This window comes from Callospermophilus lateralis, chromosome 2, assembly GCF_048772815.1.
Source record: "Callospermophilus lateralis isolate mCalLat2 chromosome 2, mCalLat2.hap1, whole genome shotgun sequence".
Lineage (NCBI taxonomy): Eukaryota > Metazoa > Chordata > Mammalia > Rodentia > Sciuridae > Callospermophilus > Callospermophilus lateralis.
Genome location: NC_135306.1, coordinates 133,561,283 through 133,567,244, shown reverse-complemented (window position 1 = coordinate 133,567,244; position 5,962 = coordinate 133,561,283). Strand labels below are relative to the sequence as shown.

Here is a 5,962-nt window from a genome sequence, read left to right as displayed (position 1 = left end):
GTATTCCATTTGGGAGACATTAGAGAACCTTTGGATATTTTCAATAGTATCAATAGGGTAAGTAATTGGAAGAGAAAAGTGAGAAGAGGAAATAATTAGGCAGCTCCAGAAACACTAATCAACTTGAATCCCTTAGGGATAGATATCTTACAGTTTAATCTGGTTTTCTTCACTGAAGTGAGGAGGCAGAAAGCAGGTCTTGGATTTAGGCAGTATTTGAATTAATGCCTACCCAATTACTTGCTATACAATTTTGACCATATATAACCTTCATGTGTAAAATCTATTTAATGGTAATTATGTAGCAATTTATATATGATGGACATAAAGAAATCACTCAATAAACTATAGCTATTACTCTAAATATTATTATTAGGTTATTTGCTTCCTAGAGAACATGTTGCCTAAATGGCAGAATTCATTAACATTTTTAGATCTGGGGAGCATGTGAGAATTCTAAGCTTTGTGCATGAATTCTATTATGGCATGCCTAGAAAGAATGAAATGCCACCAATAAATGAGTCTTAACTTCATGTATACATGTTCTGGAGTGACAGCTATCAACCCACTACACTACACATTAGCTTTTTGATGTCCTTCAATGATGTCTGAATTAAAATTTGAAAACATTGTTTTAACCATGAAACAACCCAAATAAAGCATTCTCTACTGACTTTCCCTGAAACCTCTTGACAATCACTGGGAAAGCCAGAAAAATAGGATTAGCTGTTTGGATTTTCTCCATTGCTTTGGTTATTAAGCCAGAACTTTAAGCTAAGCCATTTTGAGGCAGAAGAAGGGAAACAGAAGGCTAATCAATTATGTAGTAAACTCAGGCTAAATATTTGTGCAAGCTTCCTTCGCCAATCAACTTTAAGAAGCAAATTCTCTTGCATATACTCATTATCCAAATTCTAGTTTATTTTTTCCAACTAAAGTTGTGCTAGGTTCTCCCTGGAATATAAAATAAAAGGAGGATAATTAATAATTACTAAACCTCAGTAATATATTATGCTTTTTGCTTACATATCTTTATGTTCCTATTTAATGTTCAAATACTCCACAGAAACCCAGGAAAGTAATCAACGTAAAATAGTAAACAATGATGATTTCATTTTTTCTTAGCTCTGTGCTAAGTGCTGTAGGAAGTTGTGTGGCTCTTGAGCTCTGGAGCAATATTTTAAACAAAGATCTGATTAACTGCACCATACTATACTCATTCTCTATTCTTCCTCAAATGAGATTGTACTTATTATTTCTTTTAAAATCCACATAATATCATTTCCTTCTCAGGAATGTTTAAAGAATATCTAAGAAAATATATGTAAATAAAGCAACTGTGAAGTCTGACATATATTAGAAATTCAAAAATTGAATATTTTGTTATTTATTTGCAAAATACAAATGCAAATAAGGACACTGAAGATTGCTACTGAATTTCAAAAACTATCAGTAGCTATTAACAACTGGGAACTTGCTGCTATATAGTTATTTAGTATTTAATGTTTACCATATACCAGGTGTTTAGCTCTCATTCTTGAAAATCTGTAAGATGGATGTTATTGTCTTTGTTCAGATGAAGAAAACAATTCTCAGGAAAGAAAATCTCATGTCTTCTACAAAATAGCTGGCAGTTGTAGTACCCAAGCCTGTCTATTTGCAAAACCAGATCCTTTTTAGAACAGTTTTTGTTTGCCCATGTTTGAGTTCAGTCTTTTCACATCCAGGGTCTAACCTATCAAGCTTATTCCAAGAACCTTAGAACTACATAAGGTATGGCTGTTGCAGTTTGTATGTTATACTTTTTGAATTATTTTTTGAATGTTTAAATTTTATTTGTTGTTTACTTTAAGAAAGTGTCTTTCTAAGTTGTTAAACCTGACCTTGAACTTGTGATCCTCCTGCCTCACTTGAATTACAGGCCTGTGCCACCATGCCCAGTGGTCTAGTTTTTTAAAAACTACTTTCCTTCCTTCCACTCAACATCATTGAGTTTTCAATGAGAACCTGATGAGATCTCCATAATGGGACAGAAAATATTTCCCCCTTATTACATCAAAGAACTATATATGTGAAAGAGGAATCTGGTGCAGGGAAAGATTCTTAAAAAAACAGGGTAATTGCTTCAAGGTTTCTGATACTCAGCTGTTGAATAGAAATTATTAATTATCAAATATAAGAGAAAGGAAGAATGGTTTTCAAAATATTTCTCTTAATAATAATGCACTGCCCCATACACTGTCTCTACCCCTTTCCAATGTTGTTTATCCTTACATCTGAATGTTCCATTGAATATTTGTATTACTGTTCTCTCCTACATGCATCCATGGTACTTTAAGACATCAGCTTCTCTGCTTTTCTGAATCCATCTGCATAATTTAAACTCCTGAAAAGCATTGTCTAGGGCCATTCTATTCAAGTCACATTCTTGGGAATTCATGGTTTTCGACTCTTCTAGTTTTGAAATAAAAATAATAGTCTCACAGATTTCTGAAAACAACAAATGGTGTTGGCATAATGGTGTTTCCAGAATCAAACCTACTAAATCTAAATCACTAATGTTTCTGTTTCTCACATACTGAGCTACTACCATCTGACAAATTATAGCTAGAGCCAGGGGAAATATCAAGAATAATATTTTATATACTAATAGTCATCTATAGCTAGTTGTATTCTAGAGTTTCTGAATTTAAACTAAGAAAATCCAATTTTCTTATTTTCTCTCCTGAAGTCGTTATTAATTATTGTACAAAATTTGGGAATAAAAGATGAAAAATATTCCATTCTTTCCACAATTTCCCTTGGGTGTTTTGTGACATGATTATTCCCCTCTCCTGATAGAATTTCTCTTTACTTTTAAAACTTATGTACATTCCATCTTTTAAGACTATAAATTATGTTGCCTTAATTCTGGTCCTTTCAGAGTTTGATTAGATTTTCTGACCAGAAAGTTGGGATACTGTATTCCAATAGATAGAGCTACTGATGCAAGAATCTGACAATGCCTAGGGGGTTCCAGAAGTCATCAATGGTGTAGAGTTTGCAGAAGGAAACAAAACAATAGAATCAAGAAAATAGATGAGTGTGGAGGGACACACATATAGTTCCAGACAGTTGGGAAGCAGAGACAAGAGGATCACTTGTGCCCAGGTGTTTAGGGCCAGAAATGGGTAACATAATAAAACTGGTCTCTTAAAGAAAGAGAAAAAAGGAAAGACAACAAAACGGAATAAAGAAAAGAAATAAAGAAGTCAGAAGAAATGGAAAGAGAACTGATTACTTTCTTAAGCCTGTAGAACAATCATATCTGGATCCATTATCCAGTTTTGTCAACCAATTATGGGAACACCCATTCTTTTCCTGCCAAATTAGTTTAATTGGATTTCTATCACTTAAAAGTAAAATATATAAGCAAAATACTTTACCTCTCTATTCCTTTTACATATCTCCATTCAAATATTTTCCAACTATTTAACTTTGGGCGTGTCATCCATGAAATTAGTTAAATAAGGAATTATGTAAAATATGTATATACATATATGAATATGTATCATAAATATATATATATACATATATACATATATATGTATATATATATATATATATATATATATATATATATATATATATATATTTGTTTTTTACATGATTCACACTTTTCAGAACTGGGGATTGAACCCATGGATGCTCTACCACTATACTTTTAATTTTGGGCTATACTTTTAATTTTGTACTTTGAGACAGGGTCTCACTAAGATTCCCAGGCTGGTCTCTTACAATCCTCCTGCTTCAGCCTCCCAAGTAGCTAGGATTACAGGCATGCACTGCTGCACCCAACAAAGTTAAATATTTTTATTGAGCTTCTCATAGTTGTTGAGACCAAGGATAAAATGATCATAAAGAATTACTTATAACCTCAAAAAGCTTCCAAACTAAAGGAGAAAGCCAGACTTACATGGGTAACTTAACCATAAAAGCACATAAAAAAATAAAGGGAAAGAATTTTACTATAAATCATGGGTAATAAAGAATATCTACTAATAAGAGTCACATCTCTCTTACAATGTTCAGGAAAAGTGATGAGCTCTCTGTCTTTCCAAATACTCCTAATGAATCCTTATGACCTAAATATATTCTGTAAGAAATTAACCAGTTTTTATCAATACAAATTTAAAATTACTCAGAATGAAAAAATCATTTGGTTTTAGAGCTTATTTTTTATTTTAATGGAATATTAGGAAATAAGTTTTCCTGAAAAACTTTGATCTAATGATATGTTTTGCCTAAAATATTCAGTTGATAAGGACCTCTAGGACATGGCCAGCCGGGGTAATAAACACCATCAGGATTGATGGTAATGTCTGGGAGTGGGTAATGATGGTTAGGTTTCTATTCGTTAGCCTTACTTTTGTGTGAATGAATTTGTCAACTCCTTTTCAGAGAGAAAGTTTTGATTAATGAAGTAAAGAAACTAAGAAACTTATCTGAACAAAGAAGCCTAAATATAGGAAAGAGACAATGGAGAAAAGTCTTTTTTTTTTCTCACTCTACAGCAGTTAATTTTATTTGTTCAAGAGCTCTTACTACAAGCATTAAATTGAGCCTGGACTTTGATTCTGTAGCCCATATCACATATTAAAGAAGAAGCAAACTGACCCATGTACATGGATGCAGACTAAAGGCTCAGGGTTAATCACATTGTAATTTTCCAATTCCAATATCCTACAGCTCAGTAGTCACAGGTCTTTTAGGTTCTGGATGAACCACAGGGTATCTGCACTTTTCTTGAGCTGAGCACCTCATCATCCTTCAACTTCTGGTTGATAGCATTGGTTAATCCCCTAGCATTGAGGACACATGGAAGGCTCAGGAAGACTTAATTCTCAATGCCATACATCCCCTTCACCATGGTTGACATTGGGTAAATCCTAGATAGATTTTTAAACATGGATTCAATGAAGTCAGCCACACTTAGCCCAATAACCCAGTTGGTGTATCCTTTTAGCTTGATGACTTCATACACACTTTCAACCACCATCTTAAACACTTCCTTCCAGTTTTCACTATCATTATCTGTTCCCATTTCTGGATTTAGTTCCTGGAGAGAAACACCAGCTACGTTCACTCCACTACACACAGTCACACTTGAGTCACTATAATCTCCCAGAATCCATCCATGGCAGCTGCTGGAATGAGTGCCTAGTTTCTCAATCATAAGATAGTGAAATCAAGCAGAATCCAGATTAAACCCACTTCAAATCAGTCAGTGCTTGGGGAATCCACTTAGTTTCCAGGTAACATATGTAAGAATGTCCACTGGGTTGAAAACCACAATTATGATGCAATTGGGACTGTACTTGACAATCTGAGGAATAAAAAATTTGAAGACATTGAATTTGTCTGCACCAGATTGAGACAACTTTCCCCCTCCTGCTGACAGACTTCTGCAGTCACTACCACAATCTTAGAATTAGCAGTACAGAGAAATCTTTATCTGACATGATTTTATGTGTTTGAAGAAATAAACTTCCATTCATCATTTCTCCTTTGAGCTTATCTTCCAAAACATTCACCAGAGCAATTTCACCAGCCAGAGCATTTCCCCGAATTCTGATGTACATGCCATACCATCTTGACCCACACCCAAACAGTGATCTTATTCTTTGGGAGTGCTGCCTGTTCTTCTGCAACTGGTGCAATGAGTTTTTCCTTGAAGGTTGCCATTTCAAACAGTCGATAGAAGACTCTCGAGACTGCTGGAAGAGACTTGCAAAGACAATGTCAGCTATGTGCGTCTCCTAGGGCTCTGAAACTTGAGAAAAGTTAATGTATATAAATAAAGAACAACTTTCATAATTTTCCTCAGGCAAAATATTTGTACTCATTCCCCAATTCAGAAATGGGAAGATGACATTTAGAAAGAAAAAAAATATGTAAGTAACAAGCGAAGGATTCATATAAC

At 34.1% G+C, this 5,962-nt stretch overlaps 1 pseudogene; it reads right to left on the bottom strand.

Moving 5' to 3' along the window:
* Positions 1-4,736: 4,736 nt before the first annotated feature.
* On the bottom strand, positions 4,737-5,724 carry LOC143391240 (L-lactate dehydrogenase B chain-like; annotated as a pseudogene).
* Between the last annotated feature and the right edge of the window lie 238 nt (positions 5,725-5,962).